This window comes from Castor canadensis, chromosome 16 (assembly GCF_047511655.1).
Source record: "Castor canadensis chromosome 16, mCasCan1.hap1v2, whole genome shotgun sequence".
In the NCBI taxonomy this organism is placed as follows: domain Eukaryota; kingdom Metazoa; phylum Chordata; class Mammalia; order Rodentia; family Castoridae; genus Castor; species Castor canadensis.
In genome coordinates, this window is record NC_133401.1 from 61,983,729 (window position 1) to 62,008,969 (window position 25,241).

At 44.4% G+C, this 25,241-nt stretch overlaps 2 long non-coding RNA genes and 1 other non-coding gene across 3 annotated transcripts in view; 2 read left to right on the forward strand and 1 right to left on the reverse strand.

The window, feature by feature from the left end:
* Positions 1–25,241, reverse strand: part of LOC109694190 (uncharacterized) — a 67,240-nt gene that overhangs the window by 12,175 nt on the left and 29,824 nt on the right. The window contains exon 3 of the long non-coding RNA XR_002213089.2: positions 12,968–13,008. This is a non-coding gene — a long non-coding RNA (uncharacterized lncRNA). The remainder of the gene's footprint in view (positions 1–12,967; positions 13,009–25,241) is intronic.
* LOC141417867 (uncharacterized) lies at positions 9,563–12,672 on the forward strand. The gene is made up of 3 exons (XR_012442515.1): positions 9,563–9,842; positions 10,985–11,188; positions 12,285–12,672. It is a non-coding gene; the product is annotated as an uncharacterized lncRNA (long non-coding RNA).
* Positions 24,903–25,039, forward strand: LOC141418363 (small nucleolar RNA SNORA51). Its single transcript, XR_012443018.1, has one exon. It is a non-coding gene; the product is annotated as a small nucleolar RNA SNORA51 (small nucleolar RNA).

A 25,241-nucleotide genomic window follows, 5' to 3' on the forward strand; every position in this document is an offset into this window, starting at 1 on the left:
GATTGCAAATGATCTTAACTTTTCCCCTTTGTGCTTATTAGTATTTTCTAAAATCTCTATAACATACTCACATTACTTTTTTATTATGGTAAAATATAAAATGTACTATTCTCACCATTTTTAAGTATAAGTTCTGAGATATTAAGTGCAGCTATCACCAGCATCCCTGTGTAGAACTTTCTCAGCATTCCTGACTAATCTCTGTACCCATTCAACAATAACTTCCCTTCCTCCTCTCCTTCCAGCTCCTGGCAAGCACCCTTGTACTTTCTGTCTCTGAATTTGGCTATTCTAAGCACCCCATATAAGCAGAATCATACAATATTTGTCATTTGGGGTCTGGTTTATTTCACTAACATAATGTCTTCAAAGTACTGGGGCTCAGAAAATGATACTCCTAAATGTCACTTTGTACTTCAAACTGAGGACACTTGGAGAGCAACAAATGAAGGGAAGGGCTTTCCCTTATCTATCTATGGGCGAGTCCATCAAAGAACACAACTACTTTCAAATTTTATTTATGTATTTATTTAAATTTATTTAGCAGTGTTGGAGAATGAATCCAGGCTCCTGTCCATGCTAGGCAAGCCCTCTACCACTTAGCTGCATCCCAACATCTTGGTTTTTTGAAAAAAGTTCTCATTATGTAGCCCAGGCTGAGCTTGAATTCACAATCCTCTTGCCTTTGCTTCCGGAGGTCTGGGATTATAGGCATGTACTACCACACCTGCCTCTAATCTTCTTACTGAAATTTCATTAACCAAGGAAGATTAACTTCATATCACAGAGGAAGGGACCAAAAATGAAATTATACACCTAGATCCCAGGGGAACTTTGTCCCAGGCCATTCATTGTCTGTTCTCTGGACTCATTCTCTCTCTCACAAATAATTCTCTACCCTACTAAGTTGCCTCATCACCTGTAATTCTATCTCCCCTGGGTTGGAGTTGTAGTTCAGTTGTAGAACATATGCTCTGGATTTGATCCCTAGCACTAAAACCCAAAACCAAGCCAAAACAAAACAGACAAATGCACGTAGATAAACTTCTGAATCTCATTGGGTTATTGGGTAATCATTCTTCTACGAGTTCCAGGGCACCTAAGCATGTTCTTAAATTTGGGTGCCTTTTCTGCCATTAACTTGTCTATAGTCAGTTTGCTCCTTACAAAGGTTCATCCCTGTTGTATCATGTATCAGAATTTCATTCCTTTTTAAAGTCTGAATAATATTTTTTTTTTGGCGGCACTAGGGTTTGAACTCAGGGCCTCACACTCATTAGGCAGGCACTCTTACCACTTGAACTAGTCCACCAGCCCTTTGTCATGATGGGTTTTTTTTGAGATAGGATCTTGCAGACTATTTGCCTGGGGTTGGCTTTGAACCACGATCCTCCTGATTTCTGCCTCCTGAGTAGATAGGTGAATAATATTTTATTGTGTGCAAAACAGTGGACATTTTGTTTATCCACTCATCTGCTGATGGACATTTGGGTTGTTTCTACCTTTTGGGTATTGTGAACAATGCTGCTACAAATATTGGTAAACAAATGCTATACTTTGGATCTTGGGGTTACCAGCCTGTGGCACTACTGGGAGCTGGTAGAACCCTTAGGAGGTACAGCCTAGTGGAAAGAAGTGGGGGTGTGCCCTTGAAAGAGATGTTGGGACCTTAGCCCCTCCTCTTTCTTTCTCTCTCCTTGCTTCCCAGCTCTCATGATGTAAGGACCTTTTTGCTTCACACATTCCCTGCAGGTGCAAAAGCAAAGGGGCCAACTGACCATGGACTGAAATCTCTGAAACCAAGAGGTTTCTTTAAGTAGATTATCTCGTGTATTTTGTTACAGTGATAGAAAGATAACCTCTTTGAGTGCCTACTTTCAGTTTTTTTGGGTACTTTCCTAGATGCAGAACTGCTGGATCATATGATAATTTTTTGAAGAACCACCATACTGTTTTCACATTCCCACCAATGATGCATAAGATTTCCTATTTCTTCTTCGCATCCCTGCCAACACTTCATTTTCTATTTTTCTTTTTCCTTTTTTTTGATAACAGCTATCCTAAAGAGTGTGATGTGATACCTTATTGTGGTTAAATTACTTCTGTTTTAATCTAATTCTATCAGAACCAAATCCTTTGTCCTTTATTTCTCAATAATATGGAGCGTCCCCCTCTTTTCTCTTTTTTTGTACTTATTCGTGCATTTAAAAAAATTGTGATAAAATTTTCATCGTAACCATTTTAAGGTGCAAAGTTCTGTATTAAGTACATTCATACTGTCATGCTCTAACCTAAATGCTTTTTATGATGAGAAAAATCAATCAACAAACAAATTTAGAAAAGCATCTAAAAACGAGAAGAAGAAATCATGAATCCTCAGACCCTAGAGATGCTTACACATGGGCTGGATCCATCTTGGCAGGAACTTTCATTCGTCCCCTGAGCATCTCTTTGCTAGGCTGGGCTCAGTGCCAGGCAGGGGTTTCAAGATGAGTGTGACCTGGTACCTCCCTTTAGTTTCAGCCTTTGTAGGGAGCAGTTATGCTCAAGGTCTGTGTGGACACAAAGGGGAAGCCTGTTGTGTGGGTGGGGGTCTGGAAGGTGACATAGAGGAGGGGGCATGTGAGCTCAGGCTCAAAGTACAAGCAGATGTTTGCAGGTGAACAAGTGCAGAGAAAGGAATTAGCATGTGCCTTAGGCTATGACAACACATATCACAACTGCCATCACATAAGCATTTGTTAATAATGTATGTCTTCCCTGCTTCATAAGAGCATGGCTGGTGATCTCATTCATCATTGAATCCCAAATAAATGCTGAATAAACGAATAGTTGATGATGAGGAGACAGCCTTGGCTATGAGTGGCAGACAGCATGGCTGAACTCTATGGGGAAGGCAGGTGTTCTATGGGGAATGCAGACGATGGAGATGGGAGCAGTTCAAAAGCTGCATGGCAGGAGCCTCATCTCTCACCCAGCTGAGAGAACAGAAGGGCATTATTACTGAGGAGGATCCCTGAAAATAGGGGGAGCTGGTATGTAGGAAGGAGTCTCTATTTTTATGAGACTCAGATGGCCAATGTGGGGAAGACAGGACGTATCAATTGCTGACAAAGATGTGAAGCAACTATAACTCTCTGTTAGTTCCAGGGGAGGGAGGGATCCTGTCATTCCAGGTTCTGACAGCACTTTCATCACTGGCTGTGCAGTGATGAAACACTGGTTCACTTGGACCAGTCAGAAGAACCCCACATATGCACTTGGACTATCAGACATGAAGTGCTCTATGCACAGAGCAATTTTCAAGTGGGCCTGCATCCATGAGACATGTTAAGATCCAGAGCCCAGAGTAGCTCTGTGCCCCCAGCCTCAAAAATGTCAACTTGCCTCCTTGCCCCTCATCTCATTCCATGCCACTGGCAGGACTTCACCAACAGAGGGTGGATCCTGTTCTTTTCAAAGAGAACAGGGGAGAGGCACTGGGAGCTGACACCTAACACTAAGCTCTGGGCACTGAGGTAGACTCGACCAGGACATCTGGAACCCACTGTGTTCTGCCTAAACGGCCTTTGTGTACATCCAGTCCAGGCACCAGCATCCAGGCCCAGCTTAGTGGTCCAACTCCAATTCATTGCACAGAGCTCCTCACCAACCCGGTGCCCACATGGGGCAGCCAGCTTAGCTCTGCACAGATCCAGTCAGATGGTCCGTGTCTTCCTTCTCACTGTCACTGAGTTACCAAATGGCACTTTGTTCACTGTGGGGGAGCACAGGGAAGTGCCCTGCAGTTCCTGAGATGAGGTAATACTCCAGAGGATGTGCTAGATGAACACAGATGACAATAGGACTTGATCAAGGCAGCAAGTCATCAGAAGCCATACCTTGTGCTCTCATTCTAAGTGCTGCCAAGCTCAGAGGACTGGGGGATCAAGAAGGGCTGGGGAGGGCAGGAAGGGTCCTGGATCAAGGTCCCCAGGAGGAGTGCAGTCTAGAGCAGATGACAGAGGAGACCTTTCCAGGTGAGGGAATTGGAAGCTATATGTGAACCCACAGAACTGAAGAGCTAGCCAGGCCTGGACTCACCTCGGAGGGCCCCACCAGCTGCTTTTCAACCCAGGAGAAAGGCCACAGACAGAAGGCCTCCCTCAACCCTACCCAAGTCCCTGGAACACATGCTCCACTGTCCTTAGCCTGCCCACAACCCCCACACGAGCTGGGTCCTGTTCATGCAGGCCTAGAAAGTGGGAAGTACCTGGCAGGCCCTCCATTTCCTCTATATGATTGTCTGGGGCTCCAGGGGTACCAACAGGGGCCATTTTTGTGGACAGGAAATGTATGTGGTAGCTGTGGACACTGCAGGCTCTCTCTGCACCCTTCTGAAGTGGAGGCTACATTCCTAAAAGTTCTCAACTCCAGCTCTAATCTCTTGCTTCTTTCTGGACATGCATCTTAGTGTGTGTGTGTGTGTGTGTGTGTGTGTGTGTGTGTGTGTGTGTGTGTGTGTGTGTAGGTAAAGATTATCTTTCCCCAGGTTTATGAGAACCCCCCTCCCATCCAAATTGTTCTAAGTCCATGGGCAGGAAATCAAGAAAGAAGGCAAGAATGATAATTTGTTGTTTAGTTTAATGGTTTTCAACCTAGACTGCACATTAGAGTTACCTAAGGCGCTCATGCTGGGAAAACTGAATATCCACCTGTAGAAGACTAAAACTAGATCCCAGTCTCTTATCTTGTACTGTATCAATTCAAAGTAGATCAAGGATCTTAATGTAAGATCTGAAACTACCACAGGAAAGAATAGGGAAAGCACTGGAACACATAGACATAGGTAAAAACTTCCTGAATACAGCTCTAATAGCTCAGTAATTAAGAGAAAGGAATGACAAATGGGACTGCATGAAACAAAAAGCTTCTGCACAACAAAGGAAACAGTCACTAGACTGAAGAGATAGCTTACAAAATGGAAGAAAATCTTTGGCAGCTATACATATGACAAGGGATTAATAATCAGAATACACAGAGAGCTCAAAACCTAACTCAACAAAGAATCAACAACCAATGAATAAATGGGAAAATAAACTGAACAGGCAATTCTCAAGAGGAGAGTACAAATGGCCAATAAATACATGAAGAAATGCTCAATATTCTTGGCTATAAAGAAAATGCAAATCAAAATAACATTGAGATTTCATCTCACTCCAGTCAGAATGGCTATCATCAATAACACTAACAACAACAAATGCTAGTGAGGATTCAGGGAAAAAAGGAACCCTTGTTCATTGTTGGTGGGAATGTAAATTAGTGCAACCACTATGGAAAGCAGTATAGAGGTTCCTCAAAAAATTAAAAATAGACCTACCTGGGCTGGCAAAGCCATTCAATTGGTAGAGTGCCTGACAAGCAAGAATGAGGCACTGAGTTCAAACCTAGAGTACTGCTAAAAAAAAAAATAGACTTACCATATGATTGAGTGATACCACTCCTGGTTATATATCCAAAGAAACGTAAGCCAGGATGCAATAGAGCCACTCACACACCCATGTTTATTGCAGCACTATTCACAATAGCCAAGCTTCAGAAACAGCCAAGATACTCTACACCTGATGAGTAGATTAAGAAAAAGTATATACACACAGTGGAGTATTATTCAACCATAAAGAATGAAATTATATTGTTTGCTGGTAAATAGATGGAACTGGAGATCATCATGTTAAGCAAAGTAAGCCAGGCTCAGAAGGACAAAGGTCAAATGTTCTCCTTCATATGTGGACACTAGATCTAAAAGATACACGTATACATAAATGCATATACGATCTTATATACGTACATATACAGAGAAAGAAAGAGAGACAGTGAGAGAGAGAACATGATGTAATAGTGGGTCTGCTGGAGGAGACTACAGGAAGGCAGGAAAGGAAAACTGATAGAGTGAATAATATTGAAATACATTGCACCTGTATATGAAGACAGTATAACATAATGCACTGAAACTGGTGAAAACAGGGGAGAAGGGTGATAGAGAAAGAGAAAGTAACAAAGGGGGTTAATTTGATTAAAATGGAATATATACATGTGTGAAATAGAATGGCAAAACCCCATTAAACAGTGAATATAAACTTTAAAAAATGAACGACAGGAAAGTAAAACAGGTCCTGTCTGGGAGTATTAGTGGGAGGGGGCAGGGTAAACAGAGAGGGTGAGGGTGAACATGATTGATGTACTTTGTATAGCTGTATGAAAACAGAACAATGAAATCTGATGAAATTGTTCTAAGAAGGGGGAGAGGGTGATGAGGGAGAATGATGGAGGGGTTGAAGCTAAGATATGCTGAAAGCACATATCTAAATGTCACAATGAACCCTATACAACAAATACATTCTAATGAAAATGTAAAAAAGCACGCTCATATCCACCAGGTATACAATCTCAGCTACTTGGGAGGTGGAGATCAGGAGGATCACCGTTTGAGAACAGCCCGGTCAAAAAGTTAGTGAGATTCTCATCTCAACCAATAAAGCTGGGCATGGTGGTGCAGACCTGTCATCCCAGCTATTCTGGAGGCATAGACAGAAAGATCAAGCTAGAGGCTCCTCTGGGCAAAAAATGTGGGATTATATTCTAAAAATAACTAAATCAAAAAGGGCTGGGGACATGGCTCAAGTGGTACAGTGGCCTAACAAGTGCAAGGCCCTGAGTTCAAACTCTTATACCAACTCCCCCCTCTCCAAAATGCTCATACATCCAAAGACTTCAACAAACACTCCTAGGCAGAAGATCTAAATGGCTAATAAACATATGAAAAGGTGCTCAACTGTATTAGTCACTAGGGAAATGCAAATGAAAACCACATTGTGATTATGATACCGCTACACACCCACTAGAAAGGCCAACATGAAAAAAAATAGAAAATACCAATTGTTGGTAAAGATGTAAAGCAACCAGAGCTCTCACACACTGCTGGAGGGACTATAAATTGGTTTAGCACTTTGGAAAATTACTTGGCATAAGGTTACCGAGGCTGAACATACCCATAATCAGACTTGTCTAGCAATTCCACTTTTATAGAAGTATATACCCAACAGAAATGTATACACATACTCCAAAAGATACACACTGGCATGTTCACAGCAGTAGTGGCCATAATAGTTCCAAACTGGAAACAATCCAACTATCCACCAAGGGTGGAGGGGGATAAATCAGTTGAAGAATAGTCATACAGCGGAATACACTATAGCACAAGACTAACAAACCACAAAACTACAAGTGACAACTTGGATGAGTCATCTCACAAATGTAACATTGAGTGGAAGAAGCCAGAGACAAAAGGATATGTACTGGATGGCTCCACTTAGAATATATACATATATTTGGAATACTGTTGATGGCAGGCAAAACTAATCTACACAGATAGTGAGCCTGTGGAGCTGTGGAGCAAGTGGAAGAGTGTGTACCAAGGACACTGGTGATGTTCTGTCTTGATCTAGATGTTGGTTGCCTGGAGTAAGTTCATGTTGTGAAAATGCGAAGAGCTTTATGCTTTTGGTTTGTGTTTTTAAATTTTTTTTAAAAGAAAACATGTATGTTATCCTTTAATAAAAACTTTATTAAACTTTTTCATTAAAACCCATACCAATTTAGTTCAAAATCTCCAGGATGGGGCTGAGGTCAGGTATCAGGATTGTCTAATATCCCAGAGGACTATAATCTGTATTTGAGAGGGAAAGTACTGGAAAAGCAGGTCCATTCTGAGTTCTCAAGAGATCCTGACAGAAGTCTGAGTGCAGTGAGTGAAGTGGGATACTGGAGTGGAATATGCCATCTTTGCCCATGGGAAACCTTGAGCCCAGGCAGAGGAGGTGTTGCAGCAGCTGTTGTAATGTGTTTCTTCCTTTGCATGTCTGTTGAAAGTGGTTGCATCATTGCATAGTGGTGAGTAATGGGAAGAAGGTGGGTCCCTGCCCACTCTGCCCTAGGGAAGTAGATCACTCAAGTACAGCTGCTGTAGGCCACTTATACACAGGTGGAGGTTGGGCTTCCCCAGGGATACCACTGAGGACAGAGGCACTGCTGAGGCTCTGACTTCATTGGCAGGATAGGGAGGAGTGTCTGTGTTTGTGGGTAACAGCCAGCTCTGGGTTCCAGACCATGCTCACACTCCCTGGCCTGTGTGTCCAGATTAGGAACTTGCAACATCTTGCCAAGGACCTCATCTGGCTCAGCTCACAGTGCAAGGCTGAGAACTTCCCTAACTCTCTATGGGGCTGGGTGATAGCCTCCTTAGCAAAGGCTGACTTCCAGTATATTCTGGCCAAACTACAGGCAAAGGTGTGAGGCAGAACAGAAGATGAGGAGACAGGGAGATTATATTATTTTTAATAAATGTTAAAAGGGCCAGACTTAGAAATAGGAATGAGGAAGTAAAAACTGAAAAGCAAAAGCAGCTAGCACTCCTCCCAACCTCCTTTTAGATGTTAAGTTACAAGAATAAGGAGAATAAGGGGGCTGTCTACATTTGCTGTCCTCTTTGAAACATTAAGATGCTGCAAGGCTCCTTGAATAGGTTGAGTAACAGAAAAATGAAAGACATGTCTTACAAAAGTAAGTCCCAAAACTCACTTATTCTTCCTATGTTTAGGATAGGCCTAGATCACATCTCCATGCTTATGCACCCATCTCAGACACCCAGATCCATTGTCTAATGGTTAGGGACTGCTAGAAGACATGACCCCTTGTATTCCCTCAGCTCAGAAAGTACAGACTATAGATAAGAACCGGCATTTGGGGTCTTTAATTCCATTTCCTGTGTGGGGAGCAGGAAATGTTTATCCATCCTCTGCCCCTACTTTATCCTGTTATACTAACATAAATCCTTGCTAAAACTTCCACCTCATGAGACTCCTTCTTGTGAAATGCTTTTCAGGTGTGGATCTCAAGTACCTGTATTTTGCACAGAAACTGGGAAGCTGAGGGAACCCTCTCATCCCTCACTGGGTAACAGTAAGATAGGAGATAGGCTCACACATGGGTGTTCTGTTCACCTGGGCCCCAGCATGGATCATGAACCTCTTGCTGTGAGTGAAGTTATGCAGAGAGGCTAGAACAAGCTTCCCCAGCCTTGGGGGTCTCCACCACCCACAGTGAGTAGGCTGAGCTACAGGCTGTCTTGGGGTGGTGTCCCTGCATGCCTGCCTTGCACTGTTGCATCTACAGAACAAGAGTGAGCAAGAGTGAGAAGGAAGGCGCTTAGGGCCTCTTTACCAATGCTGGACACTGATGCTTGGGGGCCCTGTCTAGGTTCACTTAGCCAAAGGACTCAGAGTGGCATGGGCTGCAAGAAGGCAAGCGAAACTGACAAACCTCCCTAGAGGTAAACAAAGCATGAACAAGGCCAGAGGGGTGTTAAGTGTCTCCACCAAGGCTGGGAGTTACACCCTACAGGCCTTTTCCTCTACTCAGCAGGGCTGAGGGGCCAGAGGAAGGCTTGGGCCCTGAAGATCTGCAGGGCTGTCCCTTGTTGAGACTCAGCCCCCACATGCCACCTCACCTCCTGTCTGTGAAATACCACAATGACAACCCTCACCAGTCATAGTGACAGTACCCCTTCCTGTTGTCTTCTCTAAGAAGCATTTATGAAATGTTTCTTTTTTGTGCTTCAGGAAATGAGTGGCCAGAAGGAGTTCTTGATTTTGTTTTGTTTTGTTTTGTTTTTCCCTAGAGATATGTGTGCTGAAGGAGTTACGCAAATTAAAAGAAAAATGAAGGTGGACTGGGGCCAGGAAAGCGAGGAGGCAAGGGAACGCAGGGAGCATCCCACAGGAGACTGGTGCAGGCTGGACTCAGAGGTGGGTACGGCACAATAGAGCTGGGCTGTAAGCAGCTCCTCTGGTGTGAGGTGTGATTGTGGGCAAGGCCTGGGCTGCCCTGGACTCTTGGCATGCCCTCATGCCAAGGACAGACAAGCACATAACCCTCCCCAGAGCAAAAGCATCAAAGAGAACTGACAGGAACCACGTAGGTGTGGCATGGTCTACCTGAGGGACTCCTCATGTGAGGCCTGGGGGAATCCTACCTGGGCACAGCCTGGCCATCCCCCAAACTTCATCTTTCAGATACAGCAAGAGTATGTTATCTAGGAAAGTACTGAACCCTTTCCCAAAACTTGGTATTTTCCAACCTGCTACATAACTTCTGAAAGTCACCATAAATTCTCTGTCCTAGTTTCCTTTTATTTACTTGCTTATTTTTCCTTCTCAAAATACTCCAGTGTGGGACTGGAGGTGTAGTTCAAGTGGAAGAGCACCTGCTTTGCAAGTGTGAAGGCCTGAGTTCAAACCACAGTCTTATCCCCTCTAAAAACAAAAAACCAAAAAACTCCATTGTGTCCCAGCACGGTGGCTCATGTCTGTAATCCCAGCTACTCAGGAAGTAGATTAGTGGATTGCAGTCCAATGCTGGCCCAAGGCAAAAAACAAAACAAAACTAAACTAAAACAAAAAGGGCTAGAGGCATGTTTCCATCTTGTTGGCCAGACATTCACACGGGAGCCCTGAGCTACCACTTCAGAGGTCCCACTATCAGACCACGATGCTAGACAAGCTACACATAGTCTCTCTGGTTAACAGACTGAGCACAGATTTCCAGCTTCAGGTCAAGCAACAAACCATCTTGGAAGTGTATTCTTCAGCTCCAGCTGTTCCAACTCTCAGCCACCATTCCAAGGACCTCAGTCATTCAGTCACTGCAGCCTCAGCCCAGCCTAGAGCAAAGACTAGCTGTTCCTTTCCGAGTCCCTGAGCTGCAGCATAATACACTGGTGGTCATCCTATGTAGCTGGGTTTTAGGGTGGTTTGCTACATAGCAGTAGATAACTGGAACAAGGAGTTAGAACGCTTCTCTTAAGAAGCATTATGAAGGTGAGACAGGTGGTGGCCCTATGACAATGGCTTCTGGAAGCTTAATAGGATTCCTGCCTTTTCTGTTCCAGGCATGGACAAAATGCTGGATTTACTGAAGGTAGGTGAGGAGCCAGGCCCACGGCTGGAGCCACAGAGCCGCTCATCAGATGCGCCAAAGCCAGGCTGTCTCAGCAGCTGCAGGAAGCTGTACACACTCATTGTCATCTGAAGCTGGGACAGATGGACCTTTGGCTATCAGACCTCCCACCAGAGGATCCCAGGAGGGGCCAATGGTAAGAGTTGGGAGGGACTCACATGCTTGCTGGGGCTCCAACACTACCTCTGAGATACACCTCCTTGGGCATCAACCCTGCAGCCTGACCTTTCTTTTTTTTTCCCTTCACGCATTGCCTTTCCTATTCCCTCTCCTCCCTGCCTCTGTCTCTACCTTGGTCCTCCAGAGCTCTGTCCAGGGGCTACACAGCTGGCTTTCCTGCCCAGAGGAAATGCATAGCAACTTTTTTTTTTTAAAGAAAAATCTTTTCAATTGTTACTTACTTAAAAAAAGAAAAGAAGACCATCATTATACAAGTAGTATGTATTCCTAGTAGAAAGTAAGAAAATATTGAAAATCATTCATGATTCCACTAACCCCAAAACAACAAAACAAAGCACCATTTCCACGTTTCTACACAGATAGAAATCCTCTAGGTTCACATCCCATCCAAGAATCCAGCTGCTAAGCACTCATCACAGCAGGACTGTGTTGCAGCTTTTGGAGGTGTTAATCTCACCAAGCCCTCCCAATTTTACAACATGTGCTAGACCCATTTTACAGGTGGGAGACTGAGTCTTAAGGAGATCATGCTCTTGCCCAGTTCCCAGGTTGGTTAAGAGGTTGGTTGTTTTCAACAATGTAGGCTGAGCCTAAGGCTACTTTCCTTGCATGTTTTATGTTTCTATTTTTCTTTTTCTTTGTTCAAAACCAATATATTCAGCATCTTTCTCAATAAATGCACCTACATCATTCTGCTGCATGACATACCCTCATATAGATGTGTAAATTTTGAATAACCATTTTTTCTATTGGGCTTTTAGATGTTACCTTTACAAACAATGCAGTTATAAATATCTTTGTTCATACATCTTTGCACAACTGTGATTATTTTAGCAGGATAAATTATGTAAATTTGAACTGTTTAGTCCAAGGCTAGGTACAGTTTTAAAAGTTGTCCCTTTTCCAGTCACCTCAGTGGTACCTGTCGACCACGTCCATTCCCTTACATCTACTGTTCACTGAACAGTTTTACTTGTTACAATTTGAACTGACATTCAACACAAAGTCAGAGGAATCCTATGAAGGATCCTAATAAATTCCTCTCCATCTAGAAGTAAGCTGTCCTTGCTAAGGAAAAAAGAAAGCCTTGGACATTCTGCCATAGCCTTTTTTGACTTCAGAGGACTATGCAGAAGGATTGGAGAAAGCATTGGAGATCTTTTGGAAGGCAGAGCAGGGAGACCATCCTGTGGACCCCTAGTCAGCAGTTTTTCCAAGAGAAGCACTGCTTTTCTGGGTGTTGTAGCTTGAATGTGTTTTTCCTCCTGTGAAACTCTGCTGAAATCTGATTGCCACTGTGAGATGTTGGGAGGTGGGGCCTTTAAGAGGTGAGCTCCATTTTCTCCTCTTTTCTCTTTCCTGTGTTTGCTCCCTTCCATGTTATGACACAGCACAAAACCCTGAAAGATACAGGAATTTGGATTTTCCAGCCTCCAGAACCATGAGCTTAAATAAACTTCTTTTCATTATAAACTATTCAGTCTCAGGTATTCTGTTGTAGCAAAAGAAAACAGACTAAGGCACTGGGTCTGAAGACCTCACAGCCATGTCTGACAATGCTGAGCTGCTCCCCATTCCCAGAGCTCACACTCTGCCCAGGAAGTCAGCACAAGTCCCGTGGGCTTTTACCTTGTCCAGCTGCCAACACGTTTGGCATCATGGACTTCCTTGAATACTTTTCAAGGCCTTTAAGTTGGGAAGTCCCAAACTAGACGTGGTCTTACTGCTCTCTTACCTTGATGTTGCTTTCCTCCAAGAGGCTACAACCTCTGGCACCTAGAGAAAAAAAGGAAAGTGAATGACTGAGGCACAGCCCTAAAGGTGAGCCTTTGAGCAAAGTGAGCCTGGAGTGATGCAGGCTCATCTATGGAGAGTTCCTCAAAAGCCACTGAGGTATGAGTTGGCTACATGCTGGCCAACACAGACACTCCAGCCTGGCTTCCACTCAGAGGCTTTCTCCACTCAGAGGATTTCTTTTCATGCAGTGTGTTAATGTTCCTAAGCTGGCAGAAACCCCAGTATTCTTTCCATCCTGTCCCAAGGGCTTGTATAAACAGTAGGTGGTACCCTCATTCATCCTTATTGATATAGCCATTCATTATGTACTTACTAAATACTTACTACATGCCAAGGACTATTCTAGGGCTCTGGAGATATAGCAGTGAACAAAATTCTCTGCCCTTATGGAGCTGTGGTCTACTTGGGGGTAAGAACAACTAACAAAATAAATAAAATTTAATAATAGTAGTTAGAGGTGGTAAGTGCTATGAAGCAAAAATACAGCAGGAGTAGAGGGTAAGAAGTGCTGGAAAGGAGTGTCAAAATTCTAAATAGTGTCTCTAGGGAAGGCTAGACATCTAAGAAGGTAAGTTATGAACAAGGACCTAGAAGGAAGTGAGGACATGAATCCTGAGAATTAATGGGGAAGGTTTTCAGAGGGCAGGAACAGCAAGGGCTGAAGATGACAGCCTGCCTGACATATGAAGATCACTGTGGAGGGTGTTGTGGCCAGAGTAGAGTGAAGAGGGGGAGGTGAGAGAGGGGATAAGAGAGGTGAGGGTCCAGAGTGTGCAGGGATTTACAGGAAGGTCCTCATATAAACGCAAGCTTTGACTCCACGAGTGAGCCACTAGAGGGTTTTAAAGAGAAGAGACATAATATGACTCATCGTGTATTAACAGGACTGTTCTGGAGGCAGTGTTGAGAATGAACTTGGGAGAAAGGGCAGAAACAATTAGGAAGAGATTGTAGAAATCCCAGGAAGGGACAATGGTAGCTTGAACCAGAGAGGAAGCATGGAGGTTTTGAGATGTGGTCAGATTCAAGAAGGTGGGGCTGACAGGATTTGCTGCTGGATTAGAAGAGAGATAAAGAAGAGTGAAGGAGGACTTCCAGGATTTGGCCATGAGCAGCTATAATTTTCTGAAGTGTAAATGCCTGCAGATGAAGCATATTTTGGGGAATGATAACTCAGTTTTGGACATGCTAAGGGTGAGATGCCTTTCAGATACTCAGCCAGAGAGGCCAATAAGCAGGTGGAAATGTAAGTCTGGAGTTCAGGGGAGAGGCTACAAATGAAGTGAGTGCTCAGCAAGTAACTTTTTCCCCAAGTTGAGACAGGGTCTAACTATGTAGCTCATGCTGGCCTAGAACTCTTGGTCTTCTTGCTTCTGCCTCCTGAGTACAAGGATTACAGGCATGCACCACCACACCTGGCATATGTAGCTCTTTAACACTACAAGGTAGAATGAGATTCCCAGGAGGGACAGTATCAGTAGGGAAGTTGTCCAAGGACAGAACCCCATTCAATAGCTCAGCAAAGGAGCCAGTAACAAGGACACCAGGAGAAAGGCTTTCAAGGAGGACAGAGCAATCCTCTGTGATACGTTGAGTAATATGAGATAGCTAACAACTGGAGTTAGCATCTTGGAGCCACCTAGATCCTGGTCATGCAGGTGCAGCAGAATGGTTGGGATGAAAACTTGTATACAACATGCTTCAGAAAGAGAAAGTGAGGCTGGAGGCATGGCTCACGTGGTAGAAAACCTGCTTAGCAGGAGTGAGGCCCTGAGTTCAAAAGATGCCTCCCCACAAAAGCAGATGAAACAAAGTGTGGTGGTGCAGGCTGAGGCAGAAGGATCTCAGGTAAGCTCCAGGCCAGCCTGGGCTACACAGTGAAACCCTGTCTCATTTGTCTCATGATAAAGAGAAAGAAGGGCAGGGGGTAGACAGACTGAGAAAGAGCGGGAAGCTGAAGCCTTGAAAGAGATGACTGGCAGGAGGAGGAAGGGAGGAAGGCTGGAAGCAAAGGAACCAGGGATCATAGAGAAATTGGTTCTCCCTTTACTTTCCTCAAATGTAAAATGCAGGGCACAGAGCTGGCTTGTCCACAACACCTGTAAATAAATAAATGTCAACTAATGTTATGATGCTGAGCCAGATCTCCTGGTTGTAAAGCTTCACCCGTTTTGGCCCCATAAACCATGACCTTGCTTCCATTTCCTCACTGCCATGCGTAACTTTAGGACAAATGCCCCCAGGATGGGGCCAAGCGGGTCTCCAGTTCCTTATAAACCAAGATCTGATCGGCACCCTATCCTGGGTGGGAAGTCTGAGTGGGCAAGACAGTCAGGGCTACTACTGTGACCAAACTGCCTTCTGTGGCAGGAGACAGATAATCACCAAACACATGTGAGCAGGCAGGTAATTTCAGATGTGAACAAGCACTATGAAGGCAATAAACAGAGTGAGAGACAGAATAAGCATGGAGGAGCCTCCTCTGCTAGGCCTGTGTGGCCAGGGTCCTCTCTGAGTGATGACTTTTCTGATGGGACCTGGACAAGGAGGCCTGGCAAATACTTAAGACAGCCCCTAACCCACTGGTCTCAAGCTTCCTCTTTGGCTTTCTGCACTCTTGGAACAAGACTAAAGCCTGGGGCCATCTAGGTATAGAGCCAAAAGGAAGCATTCTCTTTCTCTCTCTCTCAGGGCTTTTTTTCTCTGAGGGCTTTTTTTTCTCTACGATTATAAAAGACATGTATTTTCACATGCCTTTTGACATGTGATTTAAAAAATGTTGAAAACAGAAAAAAAATGTTTTATAATCCTACTACTCAGAGATAACTACAATTAACATTGGTATACATCCTTCCAGACATTTTCCTAAGCAATATGTTATTCTTTTAAAAAAAGATCACGTACATTGTGTTTTGTGACCTGAGTTTTGACTAAACCTGTTATAAAGCACTCCTCTCATTAATTTTCTTTTACATGTGATTTTTAATGGTTATTCTGTATTTCATTTCTTGTAGATGTTCACAATATTTTATTTAATCCCAAACTTTGGCCATTTACATTGTTTCCAGTGATTACTACTATGGATAAAAGCTCTAATGAATAATCTTGTATCTTTTTCCCTTAGTACAGAGTGGAAGTTGCAAATCTTGGATTGTCTCCTCAAATGAAAACAAAGTGTCACTGATATCAGTGCCACAGGTCTCATGGCAGCAAGAGACAGTATGAGGCTGAGGCTGAGGCTGAGAGGGGGTAGAAACTGAGCCCCAAACCATGAGAGGCTAATTTAATGCTCTGACATTGTGACTTTGTGGCTTCCTCTCTTGAGGGCCAGAGCAGTAGGAAAACAATAGGCCCCTCCCATAAACCCAGAGAAATCCAAGGGGATTCCCCACTTCCACCAGGAAGCAAGTGTCCCTTTTTGACCCTAGGATAGTGACCACCCCCATCCTCTTGGGGAAAATCCCCTTAGGGAAGCTCCTCCTTCCCTGGGGGAAAATATTCCAGGGGCCAGGTAGTCAATCAACCTGGCTTTGGGTCAGGGCTGCCTGGGAATGCTCAGGAAAACAGAGAGTTCTATAGAAATAGCAGCTCCTTCCTGTCCCCTGGCCCAGGCTTGCTCCACCATCCTCAAATTCCCAAAGGGGCTGCCAGGTACTGTCTGTGCCCTCATGAGTGGAGTGCCTAAGGAGCAGTGAGTTCTGGAGGGTGAGATGAGATAAGCACAAGTTTGCTCTGATACATTCCAGCTCATCTTGGGGAAAGTGACCACCTGTGGAATGCAGGCACCATAAGGGAGAGGCTTTCTTCACAAATTAGCACACAGCAATAGGTGCTCAATAAATCCTATACCAGGTGGATTGCAGGCTGGGTACTGAGCCTCAGGTTGCTCATCTGCAAGATAGGGATGACAATATTCCTCTCACAGGCTGGGTAAAATACCTGATATTTAACAAACACTAGAGTCTGAAGCCCTAGAGGGTGACTTCTACCATGTTCCATACAGCTCTACAGCCTAGACAGGAAGCTTTATAGTTTACTCATATTAGATAGACTTAGTGTGCCTCTACTCCATTTATGACCACACCCAAACATACCCAGTACAGTGTGCCCCATTGTGTGAGGGTGTACTGGACCAAATTCCACCCTCCCCCACCCAGGTTTTGGGGCAATTCAAGGGCAGGAAATGTGCCTCTGAACCACACTATGCAGTAATAAGCAAGGTCATTATACAAATGAGGAAACTGAGGCTTAGAAAGGTTAGGTGCCTTGCCCAAGTCACACAGTAGGGGTAGCACAGCAAGATCTGAGCCTGGTTTTGATTCCTGAGTGGGTGCTCTATTCTATACAATTCTCTTGAAAAAGGGAGCGGGAGTGAGGAGAAAGCAGCCAGTTTACAGATGCCTAAGGGAAAAGACAGCTGGGAATAGATTCTTGGGGAGTCAGTAGGGAACTGCACTCACCTGAACCCCACCCCGTCTTCCCCTGGCTCTTGCTGCATGTAGCACCTGTGATGCCCTCAGGCCTTGGATTTGGCCAGGCTGGCACAGGCTGATGGAAAGAGCGGGGAGGGGGGGGGTGGGCGGGGCCAGGCTCCCTATACCAGTGTGCAGCCCTGCCAGCAAGAGGACTTGAAGATCCTCAGCCAGCTCAGAGTGGATGCTGATAGCCCTAGCAGTGGGCATGGTGGCTGTAGGGCACCTGCTCAGGAGTTGGCCTATCTCCAGTTACGAGACAGAGAGGACTCCCTTACCAGACTGCAAGCATTGTGATTTACTCATTTCTGTAAGCCCAGGACCCCATGGTAGCTGGCGTGGTAAGGGCTGAATGAAGGAGAGACCCCAGCCCCTAGCATCAGGAAGTAAGGGGGAAGGGGCAGCTAGACCTAAGCCAGGGATGCGGAGGAAGAGAATAACCAAAAATGGCTTCAGTCTCCTTATAACACTGATGCTGCATATTTAAAATAATAACTTGCTTCAATCTTTTTTTTTTTTTTTTCCTTTCTTTTCGTCTTGAGACAGGGTCTCACTGTGTAGCCCAGGTTGGCCTCAAACTCTTGATTCTCCTGCTTCAGTGTCAGGGTTCTGGGACCACAGGTGCATGGCACCATGCCTGACAATCCTTGTTTGTCTGTGATGTAAACCACATCTCTCTTGGCAGGTGTGCTATGTGGGGTCAGCAGGGCTTGTCTCTATAAGGCTAAACTATGAATATCACCTGATCATCTGTGTAGCTTTAAGCTTCAGGCTAAGAGTACCTCAGACCCTGGAGTAGAAGAACATTCCTAACTAACAGATCATTACACTATGTCCAAACATCGTGGCCCTAAATTAAATCTACAGAATCAGGTTTAAACTCCTCAGACAGCAGCCAAAGGCCCACAAGCTCAGGCCACACCACCTGTCCATCTTCCCTTCATCTTGCATGCCATTCACCTGTGCCCAAGATGAAGTAAGACAGTTGCTTGGACCAGGTGGCTTTGGCTTAAACCAGTGGTTCTCAAGGTGTAGTCCTCAGATAAGTTCACGAACATTCAACCTGTAGGTTTTTTCATCTGTGGCTAGTGCTTTTTGTATTCTGCTTAAGTAATCTTTATCTTATTTAATATGAAAAAGTCCCATGAACATAACAATCATAATAAACCTACTAGCACTAAACAACACAAAGTGAAAGAGAAGGTTTGATAATGTGTGGAGAAGGACGTCATGGGATCCTGTTGAGTGTGCCCTGCAAAGTGTAGGTCTTATCCTGTGACGTGGGGTAGATGGGAGCTGAGACGCTATCAGCTCAACAACCATGTGCAGATGTCTGGTTTGCATCAGATGCTGTGGCAGGTGGTGGGTATGGGTCTATAGGGCTAGGGAAATTGTGGCTGACTTGCTTAAGAGAAAGACCATCCTTTTCCTGTGTGTTAAACTGGGCCCAGCCTCCCTAAGTCCTACAAACTCCCATTAGTCAGGCCCTGTGCCTGAGCCTGCAAAGAGAACAGTGCTGACACTTGTCCAGCTGGCTTACAAAGGGGAAATTCTCCCCTCCTTGAGTCACCACACAGACAGCAGGAGCTTCGCATAACAAGCGCTGGACTACAAATGATCGCTATGCTTGTTTCACTATGCTGCATCACTTCCAAAATCCCCTGTGAAGCTTTTGGATGAATTCTAGATCCAAAAACTTTCCCCATGTTTCCCCCAGTTTGAAAAGAATAATACCCTGGGAATTACAAGCAACATTGTAAAACTGACTTCCTCAAAGAAAATAAAAGATCTATCTCATACTCAAAGTTAGGAATTTATAGTCTGGAGTGACCAAATTCCTACCTCTTCTTCTGGGAGGTGGCCAGCTGCCCTGTCCTTATCACCTTGCTGAGAGGATCCCAACCACCAGATGGATACAAGCCACCATCTGCCTCCTCCAGCAGAAAACTAGTTCCAGTGTCTCTGGAGGGTTTCCTCTCCATCCAGCTTCATGCTGGACACATGAAGTAACAGTACCATGGGTGTCACTGAGGGAAGGAAACCTTTCCTGTAGGACAGACATGACCACAGTTGGTCATGATATTTTCACTCCAGGTGATCTCCAGCGGCACCCAGGATCCTGCTTGTCTCTGTCCCCTGCCTCTCACCACCACCTTCTCCACCCACCACCTCTCATAAGAACTCAGAACCCCAGGTTGGGCCAACGGGGTCCTTGAAATTCACATATGACACACAAAACTGAATGCTTGTGAATTGTCCTAGGGAAAGGATCCATCTATTCCATTAGATTCTGGAAGGGGTGTGTGGCTTCAAATAGTTCTAAGAATCATGGGACCAAGCCCTCTTCTATTTAAATAGAAGTGCATCCATTTTATAAAGTGAATTTACACTACTGAGTTATGTATCTTTAGCTAACTGTATTTCCAAAAAAAGACATCTGGAGAAGGAGATGCCTAACTAAAAATACATTAACTAAAAATAATGACAAGATTGAGGTATAGTGGAAACCTGAGTGGGGAAGAATGGCATTAAGTTGCTCTTCCCTTCCTCCTCCTATACATAAGACCCAGGTCACTGAGATGGGGACAGGAGTGGTGACTACAATGTGTCAAAAGAGACATTGCTCTGATGAACCTCAGTTCCACAGGTTTGAGAAACCCTCAGGGACACCAAGGCTGCCAAGACCACAGGAGAGAAAGAGAGTTCTTGCCATAACTTTAGGGCCCAGGGACCCTGTTTCTGCCATCATGTTAGATTGCCAAATCGGAAGAAGCATGCCTGGAACATGCACTCCTTTCCCAAAGGGACAAGCTCCTAGGAGACCTATGTCTGCTCCATCCTGGGTCCCTGCTCTCCCCTGGTGACAAGACACAGCTGGCAATCTGAGACTTCCTCCTCCCTCCCACTGCACTCCCCTCACTCCCAGCTGGGCTCTTCCTCCCCTGCACTCTCTAGAAGCCAGAGCCCTGCCTCTGATCACAGTCAGAAGGAAGTGATTCTGCAAGGCCTCCCAGGGACTCTGAAGGCTGGCTCAGGGCACCAGACTGTTAAATAATTGGGATTTTTTTTTCAGTGTTTTCAGAAACTGTTATTTAAAAAGATATAACCATCCAAACTGTTTATATGACCCTTAGGAAGTCTAAACAGATATGGTTCCCTATTCATAACTGTAGCTAGGACTTAAAAGTGGAGGGGTTGTCAAAATCAGAGGGGTTGTCACGTTATAGGTGCAGGCTTGCATAACTGAGTTCAGCCTTTTGCCCTAATTTGAGAAGTTTCTTATTATTCTCTTTTCTCCTTTTCTAGATTTCCTTTCCCTTAGGATCCCCTGCTGTGCATCATACACTCCTGACAGGTTCTGGGAACATGAGAGCTAGCTCCCTGACACAGAGATCAGAATCTGCCCAGAACTCAGGTTTGAAATAGGGGTTTTTAGAATAACTGGCTAATAATGAATGCTGGGATTCATTTAACAGCCCAGCAGCATTCTATTCTTACCAATATTCTGTTTCTACACTTATGGGGGTCTGCTCTGTTTCTGGATGGTCCTCACTGGAAGTGAGTGTCAGACCACCTGATATAACTCTCAAGGTTAAATCTCTGGATCTGTGGCAACATAACCCATATGGCCCCTGTTATCACAGGGGAATGCAAAGTTCCTGGGGGTCAATCTCAGATGAGATCAAGGATTCTTTCTAGAATCATCCTGAGGTCTCCATTACTCAGCACTGGGAAGTCAACTAAATCCGCTCTTACAGGGAAATACCTCTTCTGTGTTAGAAAGGCTGTTGCTCTTTGGGTTGATACAGTGGTTTTGTCCACAGACCTTTCTGGTAAAAAGGAATCTGATGAAAGCTAGGCCTCCACCACACGCACCATTCGATAACACTTGAGGCACAGCCCCCAAAGATGAGTCTGTGGCCCTGGTGATAAGCACCCCTGGCCCCACAGGCTTCTTCAACTACAACGCCTGAGGAACTTCTAACTGCTGTCAAGTCAGCACCCACAACCAAGGTTTTGACCCATAGCCTCCTTATTTCCACCTGTGCTGAACACCCTGCTGAGAAGGCCGAGGTATACAGACCTCACACTTCGATGGAGAAACCCTTGGGTTCCCTCTGAGGGGCTGACAGCTTAGAGGAGTGGCGGGAAAGGGAGAATGTGACCACTTTGGCTCTAGCCTCCTCTCACTGAGGGATGGCGCCCAAAGGATATCTTGGCACAGGAAAAGGAGGGAAGAGTCTGGGCCAGAAGCTCTGCCTCTCTGTCATCTTTGCCCTCCTCCTCCCTATCAACCCTTGATGTCACTTTCTTTTATGTTCACCCCAGAAAGCCTTGGGTACTCATGGTACCCAAGAATTTCCCTAGGAGGGAAATTCTTTAATTGGTGGCTGTGGGAAACAGGAAGAGGAAAAATATCATTTCCATTCTCCCAACTTTCCCCACCTGTGAACCTTCAATCAGAACATGATTACTCATCTGGCCTGGAGATCTCATCCCAGTTATCTTTTTATACCATAGGGAGAACAAGTGATGGAGAAATGCAAAATCTCAACACATGAAAATGTGACTGAAAAAGGGAAGACTCATAAAAGTACCTATCTGTTGACCAGAGGCAATACAATGATTACTTAAAAAAAAAAAACCCCCAAAACACCACTGGGGTCTTTCCCACTCATGGTAGAAAACAGAAACAGAGGAAGACATTCTCTAGTCTTAAAATTCCAACTTGGCCCCAAACTGGGTGATCCCCACTCACAGTAAACACCTTTCCCCACCCTTCTTCCAACGCGCCCTGTTCACATGAGGCCCCCCGCAGCTATGAGGCCCCACCCACAACACAAGGCTCCTCCCTCACAGGCCCCTCCTGTATGAGGCCTGGCTTCTATGAGGTCCTGGACAACTCAACAAACATTTGTTGGCCAATGACTGTAGCTTCCAATCTATTTCAGTAGTGGGGGTTCTACAATCTCAAGGCCCTTTGGGAGGAACAGGGTAATGCTCAGCCAGCATTTACTGGGTGCCTACATTGTACCAGGTTTAGAGTTTAGAAGGGGCAAGAATCTGAGAAAAAAAGTAGCTGAGATACTCTAACCTGGGAAATATTAATCTATAAACAGTACCACAGAAACAAGGACCAATTAATTCTGCATTATGGGGTCAGGAAGGTGACCCAGGGAAGGTTACAATTAAGTATGGTCTTGAAAGTGTATTAGGGTATTTGTTGGTATGGCTGGGAAGGAGTAACATCTAGGCACAAAGAACTGAGTGAGCAAAGGTCAGGGCTGGGGGCTGGTATGAACGGTTGGCTGTGACTCCTGGCATGGAGTCAGGCCAGTGGCGCCAGAGTGTGGGGTTTGGGAGCAGGAAAAGGGGAGATAAGGCTAAAATGAAGGCTGTGGTTTATGGCAGTCATGAACACTTGACATTCAGAGAACCTGTTACATGGAGTACAGACAACTGACAACCTGTAGCTGCAGGACCTGCTGCAACATTCAAGTCAAGGCCATGTTGCCTCCAAGGGTGGTCCCAGCCAATAGCAAGACATGGCAGAGAGCTAGGGACTGCCCATCTCTGCCTAGAGTGGAACTCTTCTACTGGGCAATCTTTGGCCAGAATTTTCACTGGGCTGTTTGAGACATTCTCAGTGCTGCAGCCCATCTGAGGTTCTTCTTACCTGCCCTTTCTTTCTTTCCAGAAACTAGACACAAATTGCTGTCTGAAGGCTGGTTTTCTTCTACCTGATTCTGCTCCCTTCCTCTACATCTTTCTTAGGTGCTATCCCCCACCCCAACAGATCCATTTCTGCTTGGTCTCTGCTTCCCAGAGGACCCAAACTGGCTGAGAAGGAGATGGGATGAATTTTCTGGTCTTGTTGCCAGCGAGAAGCCATTAAAGTATTTTAAATAGAGAAAGCCACAGTCAGATCTGAGTTTTATATAAAAGTAATTCCAGCAGCTGATAAGGAATGAACTCAGAGGTGGAAAAAGATTATTTAAAAGGACATTGCATTTATTGGGACAAGGTTTTGACAAAGGGCAACAGGAAGCACCTACAACTTAATGTACATGTATGTATCCCTTAACTCAACAATCCCTATTTTAAAAGGGTGCAGGAGGGTGAATACGGTGCAAGTACTGCGTACACATGTGTGTAAATGGAAAAACAAGACCTGTTGAAACTATTGCACAAAAGGGGGGTGGGTGGGATAAAGGAGAATGATGAAGGGGGTGAATTCAACGATGATGTTTTTGATATATTGTAAGAACTTTTGTAAGTGCCACAATGTACCCCCAGCACAACAATAAAAAAGTCCCAGTTTTTGAAATCTGCTTCATAGAAATGCTAGCACAAATGCATTAAAGTATAAGGATGAGGATATTTATAGTAGCCTATATATACTAGCAAGATATTGGAAAACTCCACGTTGATCCATAGGAAAGAAGATAAAATAATTATACATTCACACAACAGAATACATTTATGCTAAACCCAACTTATTTGTGTATTTATTACATGTAGTTTTGACTAAGAACAAAGATAAATATATAAAATCAAAAGGAATTTCAAAAACAGTAGTGCATCTGCTTAACAAGCAGGAGGTACTGAGTTCAAACCCCAGTACTGGACTGGAGGTGTGGCTCAAGCATGCCTGCATTGCAAGCGGGAAGCCCTGAGTTCAAACCCCAGTTCCAGTCAAACAAACAAAAAAAAAACCCCCCATAAACCTTAGTACTGACAAAAAAAAAAGAAATTTCAAAACCAAAAAATTTAAATTCCCATGCGTGCATTACACAGCTCAGTTGATGCAGAGAAGCTCTCAGTCAGTCTCACGTTATTGTTGGCGGTGTTTAAATTATTTCATGATTTTACCTGACCTTAATTTTGTGAAAATATGTTTCCCCAAAAGCAAATGGTCCCTAAAAAACAAGGTAAAAGTTAATGTGCTTCATTTAAATGATAAAATGAAAATTTTAGATTTGTTGAAAGGTGGCATGTGTTTAGTGGAAGTTGGATGGTATTGTGGAAAAAATGAATCAGGCATTTGCAGTATAGTATGCATCTTGAGTATTCTCAGTTTTCCTCAACGGTGGTCTCTTTGAAACCATATACCCATGATTCCAAGGGTCTACTGTAGTAGGACTCTATGAATTGTCTTTAAAAAGGCATATATAATATGTTGGTATTTGTAAAAATCTAGTTGCTGAACAAAGTATATTGCATGATCCCATTTTCATGAACATGCATATATGTACATCTATAAAGATTGGCATTTGTTTGAAGCCAGGTGTAGTGGTGCATACCTGTTAACCCAAGTACTTATTCAAAAGTGGAGGCAGAAGGATCTCAAGGCCAGCCTGGACTACACAGTAAGACCCTGCCTCAAAAAAAACAAGGGCTAGCCTCCTGGTGCTTACCACAGGCTATGTTCTTACACTGACTATAGAAAGAGGAGGGAAAGAAAACCTACCCCATATACGCCTCAGCCCAGTCCCTCTGCCTGGACTGTAGTCTATATTTTGAATGGGAAAACATGGGGTGGGAGTAAACAAACAAACAAACAAGGCTATAGATTCTAGCTGTGGTAAGAGCACTTGCCTAGCAAGTGCTGGGTTTGGTTCCCAGCACCTCTAAAAACATTTTAAAAATTATTATTACATTATTGTTGTAGTAGGAGTACATTGTGACATTTACAAAAATTCTTACCAAAAAATTTATTTTACATTAGTTTGTATTAAA